This window comes from Mesoplodon mirus (genome assembly GCF_964341445.2).
Source record: "Mesoplodon mirus genome assembly, chromosome: 3".
NCBI lineage: Eukaryota > Metazoa > Chordata > Mammalia > Artiodactyla > Ziphiidae > Mesoplodon > Mesoplodon mirus.
Genome location: NC_138978.1, coordinates 40,625,351 through 40,644,733, shown reverse-complemented (window position 1 = coordinate 40,644,733; position 19,383 = coordinate 40,625,351). Strand labels below are relative to the sequence as shown.

The 19,383-nt window shown below is 38.9% G+C and overlaps 1 protein-coding gene and 1 pseudogene across 3 annotated transcripts in view; one reads left to right on the top strand and one right to left on the bottom strand.

The window, feature by feature from the left end:
• The window catches only part of ZSWIM5 (zinc finger SWIM-type containing 5), a 251,036-nt gene that overhangs the window by 20,550 nt on the left and 211,103 nt on the right, over positions 1–19,383 (top strand). The window lies entirely within an intron of this gene.
• On the bottom strand, positions 16,921–17,558 carry LOC309799802 (ubiquitin-conjugating enzyme E2 K-like; annotated as a pseudogene). The gene has a single exon. The product of its transcript is annotated as a ubiquitin-conjugating enzyme E2 K-like (transcript).

The window sequence follows — 19,383 nt, the reverse complement described above, 5'->3', positions numbered from 1 at the left end:
ATGGAAAAACTGAAAGCATATCCACAAAGATCAGGAACAAGACAAGGTTGCCCGCACTCACCACTCTTATTCAACAGAGTTTTGGAAGTTTTAGCCACAGCAATCAGACAAGAAAAGCAAATAAAAGGAATTCAAATCGGAAAAGAAGAAGTAAAGCTGTCACTCTTTGCAGATGACATGATACTCTACATAGAGAATCCTAAAGATGCTACCAGAAAACTACTAGAACTAATCAATGAATTTGGCAAAGTAGCATGATACAAAATTAATGCACAGAAATCTCTGGCATTCCTGTACACTAATGATGAAGAATCTGAAAGTGAACTCAAGAAAACACTCCCATTTACCATTGCAACAAAAAGAATAAAGTATCTAGGAATAAACCTACCTAAGGAGACAAAAGACCTGTATGCAGAAAATTATAAGACACTGATGAAAGAAATTAAAGATGATACAAATAGATGGAGAGATACACCATGTTCTTGAATTGGAAGAATCAACATTGTGAAAATGACTCTACTACCCAAAGCAATCTACAGATTTAATGCAATCCCTATCAAACTACCACTGGCATTTTTCAGAGAACTAGAACAAAAAATTTCACAATTTGTATGGAAACACAAAAGACCTCGAATAGCCAAAGCAATCTTGAGAACAAAAAGCGGAGCTGGAGGAATCAGGCTCCCTGACTTCAGACTATACTACAAAGCTACAGTAATCAAGACAGTATGGCACAAAAACAGAAAGATAGATCAATGGAACAGGAGAGAAAGCCCAGAGATAAACCCATGCACATATGGTCACCTTATCTTTGATAAAGGAGGCAGGAATGTACAGTGGAGAAAGGACAGCCTCTTGAATAAGTGGTACTGGGAAAACTGGACAGGTACATGTAAAAGTATGAGATTAGATCACTCTCTAACACCATACACAAAACTAAGCTCAAAATGGATTAAAGACCTAAATGTAAAGCCAGAAACTATCAAACTTTTAGAGGAAAATATAGGCAGAACACTCTGTGACATAAATCACAGCAAGATCCTTTTTGACCCAGCTCTTAGAGAAATGGAAATAAAAACAAAAATAAACAAATGGGACCTAATGAAACTTCAAAGCTTTTGCACAGCAAAGGAAACCATAAACAAGACCGAAAGACAACCCTCAGAATGGGAGAAAATATTTGCAAATGAAGCAACTGACAAAGGATTACTCTCCAAAATTTATAAGCAGCTCATGCAGCTCTATAGCAAAAAAACAAGTAACCCAATCCAAAAATGGGCAGAAGACCTAAATAGACACTTCTCCAAAGGTGATATACAGATTGCCAACAAACACATGAAAGAATGCTCAACATCATTAATCATTAGAGAAATGCAAATCAAAACTACAATGAGATATCATCTCACACCAGTCAGAATGGCCATCATCAAAAAATCTAGAAACAATAAATGCCTGAGAGGATGTGCAGAAAAGGGAACACTCTTTTTTTTAAAATTTATTTTTATTTTTTTATTTTTGTGGTACGCGGGCCTCCCACTGCTGTGGCCTCTCCTGTTGTGGAGTACAGGCTCCGGATGCGCAGGCTCAGCGACCATGGCTCACGGGCCCAGCCGCTCCGTAGCACGTGGGATCCTCCCGATTCGGGGCACAAACCTGCGTCCCCGGCATCGGCAGGCGGACTCTCAACCACTGCGCCACCAGGGAAGCACAAGGGAACACTCTTGCACTGCTGGTGGGAAGGTGAATTGGTACAGCCACTATGGAGAACAGTATGGAGGTTCCTTAAAAAACTACAAATAGAACTACCATATGACCCAGCAATCCCACTACTGGGCATATACCCTGAGAAAACCATAATTCAAAAAGAGTCATGTACCAAAATGTTCATTGCAGCTCTATTTACAGTAGCCCGGAGATGGAAACAACCTAAGTGTCCATCATCAGATGAATGGATAAAGAAGATGTGGCACATATATGCAATGGAATATTACTCAGCCATAAAAAGAAACGAAATTGAGCTATTTGTAATGAGGTGTATAGACCTAGAGTCTGTCATACAGAGTGAAATAAGTCAGAAAGAGAAAGACAAATACTGTATGCTAACACATATATATGGAATTCAAGAAAAAAAATGTCATGAAGAATGTAGGGGTAAAACAGGAATAAAGACACAGACCGACTTGAGAATGGACTTGAGGATATGGGGAGGGGGAAGGGTAAGCTGTGACAAAGCGAGAGAGAGGCATGGACATATATACACTACCAAACGTAAAATAGATAGGTAGTGGGAAGCAGCCGCATAGCACAGGTAGATCAGCTTGGTGCTTTGTGACGGACTGGAGGGGTGGGATAGGGAGGGTGGGAGGGAAGGAGACGCAAGAGGGAAGGGATATGGGAACAGATGTATATGTATAACTGATTCACTTTGTTATAAAGCAGAAACTAATACACCATTGTGAAGCAATTATACTCCAGTAAAGTTGTAAAAATAAAAAACAAAAACCAAAAAAACCACAAAATATAACAGAGGGAGGAACACTGCCAAACTCATTCTACGAGGCCACCATCACCCTGATACCAAAACCAGACAAGGATGTCACAAAGAAAGAAAACTACAGGCCAATATCACTGATGAACATAGATGCAAAAATCCTCAACAAAATACTAGCAGACAGAATCCAACAGCACATTAAAAGGATCATACACCATGATCAAGTGGGGTTTATTCCAGGAATGCAAGGATTCTTCAATATACGCAAATCAATGTGATACACCATATTAACAAATTGAAGGAGAGAAACCATATGATCATCTCAATAGATGCAGAGAAAGCTTTTGACAGAATTCAACACCCATTTATGATAAAAACCCTCCAGAAAGTAGGCATAGAGGGAAATTTCCTCAACATAATAAAGGCCGTATATGACAAACCCACAGCCAACGTCGTCCTTTGTTCTTTTTAAATGCTAGTTCTTAACATAGTGTGTCCAAAATGATTCTCCACATTTTAATAGGTAGTACGTTTTCGAAAAAGCACTGGAGAAGTCTGAAAGGATTTACATCAAACTGATAAATAATCTTTGTGAAGAGGAAGGGGAGTAGGGGTGACCAAGAGGAAATTTAATCTGTATTGTTTTAGTTATTTTATAGTGAGAACCTATTTACATATTCCTTATATAATAATGTAATTAAAATAAGTTAAAGACAATGTGATTTATTCAGCTGCATTTTGGTCAGCATATTTGTCTTTCAAGTTAACATGTGTTGGACAGATGTCATTTTACCTTTATAAACGTGATTTAGTTAAGGGGTTTTTAACCTGGCACCTGTAAATGGCTTTCAGGGATCCAGGAACTCCTGAGATTATTTTCAGATTTTACAAATGTGTTTGGACATTTTTTAGAAAAGACAGTATATAACTTTCATTTGATACTCAAAGGGATCCATAACTCAAATAAGTTCAGGAACTACTAATTTATGCAGAAGAATCTGCTTTATTTGATAAAAATCCTGCAATAAGTTCCTTTATTGCCTTTCAGCCTTGATGTGTATAATATGGGTGGATGTGATTCATTAACCATTTTTATTCTACCCATTTCAGTTTATGAATAGGATAGTTACTTTATTTTCTTATAGGTTAACACAGATCTACTATTTGCTATTTCTACTGAATATTTCAATTTTGTCATCTTTTATATATTTATTCTGTTTTGCTACTTATCTAAATGCTGCTAAGTTCCTTTTTTTTGTTTTAACAGAATTATGGCTTGACATTATTGTGAGATAGACAGCTAAGTTTTAATGATTTGCACTAGCTGAAATAATATCCTATGAGGTTACTGAATAGAGTAGATCATAGCTACCTTTTTATTGACTTTTCCTATGGAATCAGATTTTTTAGGTTATGTTTCCTGGGAAATAGACTCTGAGATGGAGATTTGCCTGCAGAAGGTTTATTGAGGAACAATACTTGTAATGGAGCGAGGGAAGCAAGATTAGGAGGGCAGAGAGATTGAACTGATGCAGTTGCAACAGAGATTTTAGTCAGTCCTTTTGGGAACTCTAGAGCTTGGATGACACTTCAGAGCTGTCTGGAATTAGATGTGGGCTGACCTGACAGTGTAACCTTGGGTGGGGTAGTTTCTTTCTGTGGAAGAGATGGAACTACACAGTTCTTCCCAGTTGCAGAAAGTGCTTTAAGCAGATGGCTTTCAACTGTCAGCTGGTTCAGGGTCTGCCTCAGCTACAGAGAGCTGCTTCACCTGAGGTCACAGTCTTCTAGGGGCAGCTTGCAAACGGCTGAGCAAGGTGGGGGTATAAAGGTCTAGCTATTTTTGACAGGCTGTATTGCTCCAGGGAACTGTACCTGGTTGTCAGGCCTGCATTACAGTTTGACTTCTTCCTCTTCTCAGTCCTGCTTCTGTTGCCTTTCCTTCACAGGTATTGATTTCTAATAAGCATCTTGCATCCCAAATTCCCTCTGTGTGTGCTTTCAGAGAACGCAACCCATGATACTTTGGTTGAGGGCAGTTTGTGGAGGAGGACTTGGCTGTGAGCTGCTAGCAGCCAACTCTCCTGGCAGTTAGAGGAATGAATGCCTTGGTCTTGAAGAGAGTATCTGGTCACTGTATTCCTTGTGCCTCTTGGATTCATTTCATATAGTAATTTCACCCCATGTGGGAACAAATTCTCCAACATTCTGTTTGGTCTCTTATAAAATGTGGGGAATTTACAAGAGTGAGATTAGCAGATGAATTACAACCTCTTCCACTACAGCTAGTCTCCAGATAACAACTGATATTCACTGTCTCCCTCCACTAATTTCCAGTCTAGATTCTTGGCTAGTATCTCTTCCTGTCTAGGTGGCTTACCAGATGGGGTGACTGTCATGATGAGGAGTCTGAGCCTAGTTACCATGCCCTTTTTAGGTCTTGGCCACTATACTTGTTCATTTACTGTCAACATTGGGCAAGGGGGAGTATCAAGAGATGCTCCAGTGATAACCTTGATGCTAAATGTCATCTACTTCCTGATGTTACTTTTCTTTGTGTTGGTAAATCCGCTTAATTTCATAAACACCATATGTTGCTAACGTAGCACATTATATTTATACGACATTAAAATCAGATCTATTATGTGGGTTTTAAAGATCAAATAGAACCTTGTTGAATCTGCTTTATTAATGTTTCTTTGATACATTATGGGAATGCTAATTGCAGAGGTTTGTAGATTGTCACCTCTTATGTTGTCCTTTGCAAATATTATTAATATATCATCAGGATAATTAGCAACAAAAGAAGTTACTTATCCAAAATCTTATGGGTTTTTTTCTTCATTTTTTTTTTTTTTCGGTATGCGGGCCTCTCACTGTTGTGGCCTCTCCCGTTGTGGAGCACAGGCTCTGGACGCGCAGGCTTAGTGGCCATGGCTCACGGGCCCAGCCGCTCCGCGGCATGTGGGATCCTCCCGGACCGGGGCACGAACCCGTGTCCCCTGCATCAGCAGGCGGACTCTCAACAACTGCGCCACCAGGGAATCCCCCAAAATCTTATGTTTTTATTTGTAGTATTTTAGTATAGTTTTATTTAGAACTTTAGTTAGTAGTGAGTGGTTTTTTAGTGCTTTCTCCCCATTACCTATTCACTTAGAGATTAGAACTGAAAAACTGAGAAGGAGTTGGATTTTAACTTACTGCAGTTATATAGCCATGTGATAATTATGTCATTTAGCAAACCATCAAGACAAGTTAGCATTGCTGGGAGGTTTTAGTAAGGAACCTTCCTTCTGCTCTGAAGCCAAGGCTGCTTGATGAGGCCTTGAAGGTGAGAGTGTTGGCAGTGTCCCTGAAGAGACTTAGTATTTTCGAACAGGGGGGCTCTCTTAGCAGACTTCCTTCCTTCCTTCCTTCCTTCTTTCCTTCCTCCTTCCCTCCCTCCCTTCCTTTTTTGCTTAACACTTTTGGTAAGATATAATTCACATACCATACAACGCACCCATTTAAGCTGTATATTCACAGATATGGGTAGCCATCACCACAGTCAATTTTATTTATTTATTTAATTAATTTATTTTTTGTGCGGGCCTCTCACTGTTGTGGCCGCTCCCGTTGCGGAGCACAGGCTCCGGACACACAGGCTCAGTGGCCATGGCTCACGGGCCCAGCCGCTCCGCGGCATGTAGGATCTTCCTGGACCGGGGCACGAACCCGTGTCCCCTGCATCGGCAGGCGGACCCTCAACCACTGCGCCACCAGGGAAGCCCCACAGTCAGTTTTAGAACATTTTTATCATCTTAAAAGAAACCCTTGGGGACTTCCCTGATGGTCCAGTGGTAAAGAATCTGCCTTACAATGCAGGGGACTCGGGTTTGATCCCTGGTCAGGGAACTAAGATCCCACACGTTGCGGGGCAACTAAGCCTGCAAGCCACAACTGCTGAGGTTGCGCGCCTCAACTAGAGAGCCTGCGTGCTGCAAACTACAGAGCCCATGCGCTCTGGAACCCGTGTGCCACAACTACAGAGCCCACGCACCCTGGAGCCTGCACGCCACAACTAGAGAGGAAAACCCGCACGCCACAGCTAGAGAGAAGCCTGCGCGCCACTATGAAGAGCCCGCACACTGCAAGGAAAGATCCCACATGCCTCAACGAAGATCCTCCATGCCGCAACTAAGACCTGACGCAACCAAAATAAATAAAATAAATAAATAAATAATAAATCTTAAAAAATAAAAAAAGAAACTCTATACCTTTTAATAGCACTACCCAATCCTATCATCCCCTCTAACCCTAAGCAACCACTAATTTCTGTCTCTATGCCTATTCTGGACATTTCAAATAAATGGAATCATATAACATGTAATCTTTTGTGACTGGCTTCTTTCACTTAGCATAATTTTTCAAGGTTCATCTGTGTTGTTGCACACATCAGTACTCCATTCCTTGTTATGGCTGAATAATACTCCATTGTATGTATATACGACATTTTGTTTATCCATTCCTTAGTTGTTGGACTTCTGTGTAGTTTCCCTTTTGGTTACGAATAATGCTGCGATGAACATTCATGTACAAACTTTCGTGTGGACATGTTTTCATTTCTTTTGGGAATAGAATTGTTGGGTCATCTGATAACTCTATGTTTAACTTTTTGAGGAATTGCCAAACTATTTTCCAAAGTGGCTACACCACTTTATAATCCCCCCAGCAATGTATAAGGATTTCAGTTTCTCTGCATGCTTGCCAACAATTGTTATTATCTATCTTTTTTATTATTGCCATCCTAGTGGGAGTGAAGAAGTATTTCATTATGGTTGATTTTGATTTACAATTCTCTGATGACTAATGATATTGAGCATCTTTTCATGTGCTTATTGGTCATTTGTATATCTTCTTTGGAGAAATGACTATTCATATCCTTTGCCCATTTTTAAGTTGGCTTGTCTTTTTATTGCTGAGCTGTAAGTGTTCTTTATTTATTCTAGATAGTAGTCTCTTATCATGTTTATGATTTGCAAACATATTCTTACACTTTGTGGACTGTCTTTTCACTTTATCGGTCATATCCTTTGAAGCACAAAAGTTTTTAGTTTTGATGAAGTACAGTTTATTTTTTTCTTTGTTGCTTTTTTTCTTGATAACATTTCTAAGAAAACATGGCCTAGCACAACAACATGAAGATGTACTCCTATGTTTTCTTCTTTGAGTTTTATAGTTTTAGCTCTTCTACTTCTGTGTTCTGTTTTGAGTTGATGTTTGTATATGGTATCAGAAATGTCTTCAACTTCATTCTTTTGCATGTCACTATCCAGTTGTCCCAGCATAATTTGTTTAAATGACTATTCTTTCCCCAGTGAATGGTCTTGGCACTCTTGTTGAAAGTTAATTGAAAATTAATTAAATTTATTTCTGGACTCTCAGTTATGTTCGATCGATCTATATGTGTGTCCTAACGCTAATATCACACTACTTTGATTTGTATTTCTCTGTAGTAAGTTTTGAAATTGGAAAGTGTTAAATTGGAAAGTGTGAGTTTTGAACTTTGTTCTTTTATTTCTTTCTTTTCCCAGCTTTACTGAGATAATTGACATATAACATTGTACAAGTTTAAGGTATACGATGTGATGATTTGATACATGTATATATTGTGAAGTGTTTACCACAATAAGGTTAGTTAACACATCCTTCACCTCACATAATTACCATTTTGTTGTTTTTATGGTGAGAACGTTAAAGCCCTTTCTCACAGCAACTTTCTTTTTTTTTTACATCTTTATTGGAGTGTAATTGCTTTACAATGGTGTGTTAGTTTCTGCTTTATAACAAAGTGAATCAGCTATACATACACATACATCCCCATATCCCCTCCCTCTTGCGTTTCCCTCTCACTCTCCCTATCCCACCACTCTAGGTGGTCACAAAGCACCGAGCTGATCTCCCTGTGCTATGTGGCTACTTCCCACTAGCTATCTATTTTACATTTGGTAGTGTATATATGTCCATGCCACTCTCTCACTTCGTCTCAGCTTACCCTTGCCCCTCCCCGTGTCCTCAAGTCCATTCTCTACGTCTGTGTAGAGAATGTCCTGCCCCTAGGTTCCTCATGACCTTTTTTTTTTTTTTAGATTCCATATATAGGTGTTAGCGTATGGTATTTTTCTCTTTCTGACTTACTTTACTCTGTATGACAGACTCTAGGTCCATCCACCTCACTATAAATAACTCAATTTTGTTTTTTTTTTATGGCTGAGTAATATTCTAATGTACATATGTACCAGATCTTCTTTATCCATTCATCTGTTGATGGACAATTAGGTTGCTTCCATGTCCTGGCTATTGTAAATAGAGCTGCAGTGAACATTGTGGTACGTGCAACTTTCAAGTATATAGTACAGTATTGTTAACTATAGTCATCATGCTGCACATTAGATTCCTGCAACTTACTCACCTTATAAATGAAAGTTTGACTAACATATCCCCTTTTCCCCCACCACTCAACCCTTGGCAACCGCCATTCTATTCTCTGTTTCTATGAGTTTGATGTTTTTAGATTCCACATATAAATGAGATCATACGGTATTTGTCTTTTTCTGTCTGACTTATTTCACTTAGCATAATGCCCTCAAGGTCCATCCATGGTGTCACAAATGGCAGGATTTACTTCTTTTTTTTTTTTTTTTTTTTGCGATACGTTGGCCTCTCACTGTTGTGGCCTCTCCCATTGCGGAGCACAGGCTCCGGACGTGCAGGCTCAGCGGCCATGGCTCACCAGCCCAGCCACTCCGCGGCGTGTGGGATCTTCCCGGACCAGGGCACGAACCTGTGTCCCCTGCATTGGCAGGCGGACTCTCAACCACTGCGCCAGTAGGGAAGCCCTCCTTCGTTTTATAACTAAATAATACACACACACACACACACACATATTTTCTTTATCTTTTCATCCCTTGATGGACACTTAGGTTGTTTCCATGTCTTGGCTATTATAAATAATGCTACAGTAAACATAGGAGTGCTGATATCTCTTCGAGATAGTGATTTCACTCCTTTAAATATGTACCCAGAAGTGGGATTGCTGGATCATATGGTAGTTCAGATTTTAATTTTTTGAGGAACTTTCATATTGTTTTCCCATAGTGGTTATACCGGTTTACATTCCTGCCAACAATGCACCATGGTTCCCTTTTCTCCACATCCTGGACAGCATTTGTTATCTCTTTTTTTGATAATAGCCATTGTAACAGGTGGGAGGTGATATCTCATTGTGGTTTTGATTTGCATTTCCCTGATGACATTGAACACGTTTTCATGTACTTGTTGGCCATTTATATGTCTTCTTTAGAAAAATGTTTATTCGAGTTCTCCACCCATTTTTTAATCAGATTGTTTGTATTTTTGCTACTGAGTTGTATTAGTTCCTTACACATTTTGGATATTAACCCCTTATCCATTATATGGTTTGCAAATATTTTCTCCCATTCCATAGTTTGCCTTTTCATTTTGTTGATTGTTTCTTTAGCTGTACAGAACATTTTTAGTTTGATATAATCCCACTTGTTTATTTTTGCTTTTGTTGCTTGTGCTTTTGGTGTCATATCCAAAAAATCATTGCCAAGACTCAGGTCAAGGAGCCTTTCCCCTATATTTTCTTCTGGGAGTTTTACAGTTTTAGGTCTTAAGTTTAATTCTTTTTTTTTTTTAATTAAAAATTTATTTATTTATTTTTGGCTGTGATGGGTCTTCATTGCTGTGCGTGGGCTTTCTCTAGTTGTGGCAAGCATGGGCTACTCTTCATTGTGGTGTGCTGGCTTCTCATTGCAGTGGCTCCTTATGTTGCAGAGCACGGGCTCTAGGCACGCAGGCTTTAGTAGTTGTGGCACGTGGGCTTAGTAGTTGTGGCTCCCAGGCTCTGGAGCACAGGCTCGGTAGTTGTGGCGCACAGGTTTAGTTGCTCTGCGGCATGTGAGATCTTCCCGGACCAAAGCTCAAACCTGTGTTCCCTGCATTGGCAGGCAGATTCTTAAGTTTAATTCTTTCTGAGTTAATTTTTGTGAGTGGTATAAGATAGGGATTCAGTTTTTCTTTTGCATGTGGATATCCATTTTTCCCAACACCATTTATTGAAGAAACTATCAGTAAATATAGACTATTTTTCCCATTGAGTTTTCTTGGCTCCCTTGTCAGATATCAATGTTAGTTGACCATATATGCATGGGTTTTTGATTTTCTGGGCTTTTGATTTCCATTGGTCTGTAGGTCTGTTTTTATGCCAGTACCATATTGTTTTGATTACTGTTGTTCTTCTTTTTCAAGATTGTTTTGGCTATTCTGGTTCCCTTGAGTTTCTGTATGAATTTTAGGATCAGCTTGTCAATTTTTGCAAAAAAGCCAGCTGGGATTTTGATAGGGATTGCATTGAATTTGTAGGTTAATTTGTACAAATCAGTATTGCCATTTGTATTAGTTTTCTATTGCTGCTGTAACAAGCACCACGAACTTGGTGGCTTAAAACAACACATATTTAATATCTTATAGTTCTGGTAGTCAGAAATCTGAAATGGGTCTTTCTGGGAAAAACTCAAGTTGTTGGCAGAGCTTTGTTCCATCTGGAAGTTCTAGGGGAAAATCTCTTTCCATGCCTTTTTCCAGCTTCTAGAAGCCACATCTACATTTTGTGTCTCAGGGCTCCTTCCTCCATTTTCATAGCCTATCACTCCAACATCTGCTTCCATTGTCACATTTTCTCTCTCTGACTTTAAGCCCCTTGCCTCTCCCTCTTTTTTTAAAATTAATTAATTAATTAATTAATTTTTGGCTGTGTTGGGTCTTTGTTGCTGCACGTGGGCTTTGTCTAGTTGCGGTGAGCGGGGATACTCTTCATTGCAGTGTGCGTGCTTCTCATTGTGCTGGCTTCTCTTCTTGCAGAGCACAGGCTCCAGGGCCCATGGGCTTCAGTAGTTGCAGCCAGTGGGCTCAGTAGTTGTGGCTCACGGGCTGTAGGGTGTGAGGGCTTCAGTAGTTATGGCACATGGGCTCAGTAGTTGCAGCTTACCGGCTCTAGAGAGCAGGCTCAGTATTTGTGACACATGGACTTAGTTGCTCCACGGCATGTGGGATCTTGCTGGACCAGGGCTCAAACCTGTGTCCCCTGCATTGACAGGCGGATTCTTAACCACTGTGCCACCAGGTCCCCTTGCCTCCCTCTTATAAAGGACCCTGTGATTACAGTGGGCTCATTCAGATAATTCGGAATCTCTGTATCGCAAGAACCTTGATTTAATTACATCTGCAAAGTCTCTTTTGCCAAGTTCAGAGAATCAGGACATGGACTTTTTTTGGGGGGGGCACTATTTTGCCTATCATACCATTTTAACAATATCTTGGGGTATTTTCCTATTTATTACATCCTCTAATTTCTTTCAACAATATTTTTTAGTTTTCTAAGTACAAATTCTCTACTTGTTTGGTTGACTACTCCTAAGTATTCATTTATATACTATCATAAAAGGAATTGTTTTCTGAATTTCATTTCCAGACAGTTCATTTCTACTGTATTTAAATACAATTGATTTTCGTGTATTGATCTTGTACCTGTAACTTTGTTGAACTCATTTATTAGTTCTGTCAATAGAGATAATTTTTCTTCTTCCTTTCCAATCTGGAACCTGTGGTCCTTATTTTTGCAAGTCACAAAACTCAGTGTTGTTTGTGCCATAGAATGTATTGGACTAAGGGAGATTTCCTGCTTTTCATTGAACTTGGAAAGGCTTTTTTTTTTTTTTTTGCTGTACACGGGCCTCTCACCGTTGTGGCCTCTCCCGGTTCGGAGCACAGGCTCCGGACGCGCAGGCTCAGCGGCCATGGCTCACGGGCCCAGCCGCTCTGCGGCATGTGGGATCTTCCCGGACCGGGGCACGAACCCGTGTCCCCTGCATTGGCAGGCGGACTCTCAACCACTGCGCCACCAGGGAAGCCCTGGAAAGGCTTTTTAATGTGCTATTAAATTATGTTATTAGAGAATGCAATCCTAGGGAAGCAAGAGCGAAAGTAAAGGGAGTGAGACAGGAAATGAGGGAGAAGTAATATAAAGGTGTGTATAGAGCTGGTTACCATTTGGTATCAAGTGGCAACTGATTGCTCAATCTCCCTGAATTACCTTATAGAAAAGGGATGGAGAATATCCTCTGGCTCCCGTTTCTCATTTAACAAGTTCAGAACTGGGAAATATTTTGCCATTAAAGGTATATTTTGCATATCCTTCTCTAACTTTAACCATTATTGATTTTACAGTTTGGGTTGTAGGGATTGTAGGATTATAGGAATTTTGCTATTGCTGTTGCTGTTCTGCATAGCCTTCAAACTTAAATTCCCTGGGTATGTGATGTGGTTTTTTTCAATTACAAGATGAGAAAAAGGGATTGGCCATAGTTCATAGCCTTGTTATAATCTGTGACAACTCTTAATGGCTGGAAGCATAAAATAAAGTAAGAACAAAGATTAAGTACATTTAAGAAAAATGTTTTTTTTCTTTTTCGGTATCATATTCTTTTTTCTTTCCTATTGTTTTTCTGTACTATTTATTTTCTATTTTCAAGATAGGTTTTGTGAGCATAAGGAGTCGTAGAATAGCAAAATAGCTAATCGTAAGATATAATAAAATACTTGCTCTTCCTCTTTCCTCTTCTCTCTAGTCTCTGAACCCTTAACCTTTTCTCTCTTCTGCCTTACTTTCCTGAAAAATTCATTCCAAACCTTCGTGAAGCAAGAGAGAAAAGGAAGTTAGACAGGGAAAGAGGGAACGTAGCAGCACCAAGTGGCAGCAGCCTAAAAGGGAGTGTTAGAGCCCAGCAACTTAGATGGCCCATAGATTATTTGGGAATCTAAAAACGTCAGACTCATAGAACCGGAGAGTAGAATGGTGGTTGTCAGGGGCTAGGGAGTGAGGGAGCAGGGAGATGTTGGTCAAGGGGTACAAACTTTCAGTTGTAAGATGAATAAGTTTTAAGGATCTAATATATAGCATAATGATTATAGTTAATAATACTGTATTGTATACTGGAATTCGCTAAGAGAGTACATCTTAAGTGTCCTTACCATACATACACATACACACACAGGCACAAATGGTACTATGTGAAGTGATGGATATGTTAATTAACTTGATTGTGGTAAGCATTTCACAATGTATACGTATATTAAATCATCACATTGTATAACTTAAAAAATCATGTTGTACAACCTAAATATATACAATTTTTATTTGTCAATCATACTTCAATGAAGTTGGAAAAAAATTAGGAAATATTCCTCCCTCCAAAAAATTATTTGAATTGTACTTGCACCTATTTTGCAAATTTGAGATCATTTCAAAATAAAAGGAATAAATAACGATATTTAATCTCATATGAACTTTATTAAATAATGAGTGCTTCCATATTACCTATTTACTTTGAGCTGTTTAATAGAATATTTTTTGCTTCTTAGCTTAACATTTCAAATCTCCCAAGTTATTTGAATAATTGAGTCATTTTTAATATTTTAGTGTTTTTTTTTTGAAGACCACAGAAAAAAGCAATTGCCTTTATTTCTATGTTTGGGAAATAAATCTACCTGTAGAAAAATAGGAAAAAACAAACAAACAGAACAACAGAAGGTGACAGTAGGAAATGTACCAGAAAAAGAAAGAGATTATCACATTAAATGTAAATTAGGTAAATTTTTGAAATGAAAATTTGTACTTTTCAATTTCCTGGGCATTGGGGATATTGAATTGTAGTTAGATGCATAAACCCTAAGGGGCTAATATGCATAAAAGTCATAGGCAAGGTATAGCTGCCTCCAAGAGCAAAGTATATAATGCTTGACCCTTAGTAACTTCTCAGTTCTTTTTCTCTTATTTGTCAAACCACAGGACAATTAAATATACCCTGATAATATAGGCAAATAGTAAACTGGGTAGAGGTGTTTGATATTTAAAATAATCCAAATATTACTAATATTACCAAGCCATCTGCCACTAAAAAAAAAATAAAATTCTAACCAACAATGGAACAAAACTGTCCACATTTTCACACAATTCCACCCTTCAAAAATATAAAGAAAAGTACATGGTTTTAGCTATTTAATATAAGTAAGAAAAATCCTCTTTCCTTTGGCATCTTTAGAAAGTAACTAAACTACAACAAAAGGAGGTGATTGTATAAAGAAATTTATACTTAAGCAAACATATAGGGGAAAAACCCAGCAACTTGTGTTTAGTATGCAATAAAATCAACTACAAGAGTTTATTATTCATTAGGAAAGCCTTACAAGTTTTTGGAAGAACCGCCACGTCTTAACATTACAATATATTTTACAATGGTTCTTTTATTGCTTCTAAGATTATTGAGAAGTCAAATGAAATTATGCTGAATTTATGGTTCAAAACTATTTTCCAAACACTTCACCATTATAATTTAGGATAAGTAATGCTTGAAGAAAGCAAGCCTTTTATAATAAGACTTTCAATATACAGCCTTACTTTAATTCATTCTGATTCCATTACATTTTTGTTATTTTTGCATTGGCCCTGAATATTTATTAAGAACTGTGTTTCTATGTATAGAACAGCCTACACAAATCCATTTCACCCTTCATAAAATGGTCACATTAGTGTTTGAGCTTGCAAAACTAATAATTTTCAAACTTTTGAACTTAGAATGAAATGTTTAGAAAGTCTGACTATGTACAAGAGAAGGTAAAGTTTTCAATTCTCATATTATCAGAAACATCATAAAGAAAGCTAGATTTATAACACACTTCTATTCCTATGTGCATTTGAAGTATGTAGAGTAAAATACCAACACAGCTTTTTTGTGTCAATAGGGGGAAATGCAAGTAAGAGTGACTTTTAAAGGATCCAGGGGGCTTCCCTGGTGACGCAGTGGTTGGGGGCCCGCCTGCCGATGCAGGGGACACAGGTTCGTGCCCTGGTCTGGGAAGATCCCACATGCTGCGGAGCGGCTGGGCCCGTGAGCCATGGCTGCTGGGCCTGCGTGTCCGGAGCCTGTGCTCCACAACGGGAGAGGCCACAGCAGTGAGAGGCCCGCGTACCGCAAAAAAAAAAAAAAAAAAAGGATCTAATAAAGCAATCTCTTATAAAGCCAAACTTAGGCTTAAAAAACTGCAAACAGGGGCTTCCCTGGTGGTGCAGTGGTTGAGAGTCCGTCTGCCGATGTAGGGGACACGGGTTCATGCCCCGGTCTGGGAAGATCCCACATGCCGCGGAGCGGCTGGGCCCGTGAGCCATGGCCACTGAGCCTGCGCGTCCCGAGACTGTTCTCTGCAACAGGAGAGGCCTGCGTACCGCAAAAAAACAAACAAAAAACGTACAAACAAAAAAACTGCAAAGAGTTGTTTTTTTTTTTTTTTGCGGTACGCGGGCCTCTCACTGTTGTGGCCTCTCCCGTTGCGGAGCACAGGCTCCGGACGCGCAGGCTCAGCAGCCATGGCTCACGGGCCCAGCCTCTCTGCAGCGTGTGGGATCTTCCCGGACGGGGGCACGAACCCGTGCCCCCTGCATCGGCAGGCGGACTCAACCACTGCGCCACCAGGGAAGCTCCGAACAGATTTCATCCTTGCAAGTTGTCAAAGAAAAATTTCATCAGTTTAAAAATAGAAAGATGTTAAATTCACTGAAAAATTAAGCTGGGTTCTTTCATTAAATCTGGGAATACTGCAACATCAAGTATTTAGTGTTTTTGCAAGAGAAACAAAATTGGCAGCTCTAGTTTTACATTATTGCTTATATACGAAAGTTTTAAGAGTGAAGAATTGTGACAGAACATTCCAAATGAATGACCTAAAAATGGAGCAAGGGATACTGTTCCTCCGCACATTTCCCCACAAATTTAGAGAAATTTACTATTAGAATATTAGCTGTGTGTGGTAAGAGAGGAAAAACAGATATAGTGTTCCAGGCTGTTGACAAGGACAAAAAGGCTCTGAATAGGTCACCATCTTCAATTCTGAATAATCTCATATTTAAGAATTCTCAAATGCTTAAAATGGTGGTCTTTTCAGCTACCCATCCTAAGAAGTCAGGTACAAGCATGCAAGTAAATTCACAGCCACAGAGGATCCATGTTAAAAACAGTTAAGGTAGCTGTGATGCAACACCAATAATTTGAATAGCCCTGACACACTCAAAATATTATCTTAATTATTCAACGAAATCCTGAAGCAAACTCTTGCTAGTCTTGGTACACTGCTAAACACTAAAGTAGCATGTTCTTTCCATGGTTTTAACTTAGCTCAAAGAATTTTTACACTATTAAGTAAGAAAAAAATTAAAGTATTTCCCCTTTTTAAATTTACAGACGTTTAATTAGCTTTATTTACAGAGCAGGGTTTTTTTTTCAGTCTCCAGTGGTGCCTAGAAAACATCATTAGGCAAGAATGCCAGTTTAAAAGAAATCTCCGCAGAATCCTAAAAATAACAGATGCTGATGCTCCTCAAGAAGGGGCAAGCTTGACTATATCAGCAGCTCTATGTCTCAGTTACTACTCAGAAGCAATTCTGTTGCAGTCTCTACATCTCATGATTCTGAAGACAAGGCCACTATTACCGCATTCCTATCAAAGCCGATAGCACATAGATTTTGTATTTTTTTGGTGTATTCTGGACTAGAAACTGGTGCTCCAGCATACACATGTGCCCAAAGTCGAGGTGTCTATTTGAACATTTCGGAATTTTGTTTGTACTGATTTGCTACTACTGCATCTTGTGGATCATCTGGTTCTGCAGCTGCCAGTACTGCTTGCAATGACAGTAATACCGTGCGGAGAGTCATTGCTGCTGCCCATTGATCTTTCAGGATATCCAAACAAATAGCCCCTGTGATGGAACTAATATTAAGATGCCATATTTTAGTGATAAACTGGATCTTAGGGGGATTAAATGGATATGTTTGTGGTATTTTAATCTCTAGTTGATATCTTCCTCCTTCATATGGTGTGTCTGGAGGTCCTGCTATTTCTCCTCTTAATTCTGAAAAATTCTCATCTACAAGATCTACTTTCATTTGATTTTTGCTTGTAAAGCTCCTGATTTGATTAAAAGGATGTTAATATCAACAGCTATCTGTGGTTGATGAGAGACTGTTGCCTAATTTGTCATCTTTGTCCATTTCTTCTCAATTCTTGTACAAGAGCAAGGGGATAGGATTAGGACTGCATCTGTTCCCGACAAATATTAATAGACTGTAAGCTCTTATCCCCATAATCATACCCTTGATTTTGTCGTCACCTAAACCTGCACCTTCTCCAAACTCCACTTCAAGTTTCTCAGATTCCCAACCTCCATGGATTAAATAAATTCACTTTGGTACTCCAAACCCAGTTATTAGCTGGCTTCATCAAAACCAGTATTTTAGTTTTATTTCATGTTCATTTTAAAGGTTAAATTATCAATAGTACAAACATGTATAACTCATCATTTATTTTATTTTATTTATTTATTTTTAAAAATTTATTTATTTATTTATTTATTTATTTATTTGGTCGTGCTGGGTCTTAGTTGCGGCTCACTGGCTCCCTTGGTGGCAGCATGTGGGTTCCTTAGTTGCAGCAGGTGGTCTCCTTAGTTGCGGCTCACAGGCTCCTTAGTTGTGGCATGCATGTAGGATCTAGTTCCCTGACCAGGGATTGAACCCGGGCCCCCTCCATTGGGAGCACGGAGTCTTAACCACTGTGCCACCAGGGAAGTCCCTCAATAATAATAACCAAGTATCATTTATATAATAACCAAGTATCATTTATTTTAAATGATACTTGGTTATTATTAAATGACAAGCTAAAGTTTTGAGTTTTAAAAAAATTATGTCTTTCTTGGTTGTATAAACTTATAGTCTTATGATTTTTAAAGCTTTGTAAATATTGTTATTTAGTATACCAATAATATATCACTTATTTTGCATAACAGTGGCAACAATAATAGTAATAGCTAATACATATATAGTGAACATTTACTATGCTAGCATTGTGCTAAGTGTTTAACATGTTTTAACTTATTTCATTCTTACAGTAGTCTTTTTGAGGTGTGTATTTTATTATTCCAATTTTACGGATGAAGACATGATTCCCACGTAAGAATTTGTCCAAGGTCACACAACTAGTTAAGTGGCAGAGCTGAGGTTAGAACCAAGGCAGTCTGGTACCTCTGTCCAAAATCTTAATCATTATGCCATATTCAATTATGCATAGTGAAAAATAAAATGAATAACTTAAGTCCAAAATAGTGATTGAGAAGGGCTAAACAAATCAATTAAGTGAAAACATTATATACTGAAATTATTTTTCCTTTCCTGTCCATAAATAAGAAAATTCAGACATAGATTTTATATATAGACTGTGACAAGTCTTTATTGCTTTTAATAGCACCCATTCTTGCCTTATACATTATATCACATCTTTAATGCATAGCCTTAAAAAACAAACTAGCTGCTGCTGTACTAGAACAGTAAATCTATTGTTGAGCCTAGTATATTAAATTAATATATCAGGGATCTATTTTGTATTCCTTTTTCGTTTTTAATTTATTTTTTCCACATTGGGTCTTCGTTGCTGCGCGAGGGCCTTCTCTAGTTGCGGCGAGCAGGGGCTACCCTTCTCACTGCAGCGGCCTCTCCCATTGCGGATCATAGGCTCCAGGCACACAGGACTCAGTAGTTGCGGCACGCAGGCCCAGCAGCTGTGGCTCGCGCGCTCTAGAGCGCAGGCTGAGTAGTTGTGGTGCATGGGCTTCATTGCTCCGCGTCATCTGGGATCTTCCTGGACCAGGGCTTGAACCCGTGTCCACTGCATTGGCAGGCAGATTCTTAACCACTGCCCCACCAGGGAAGTCCCTCTTTTTT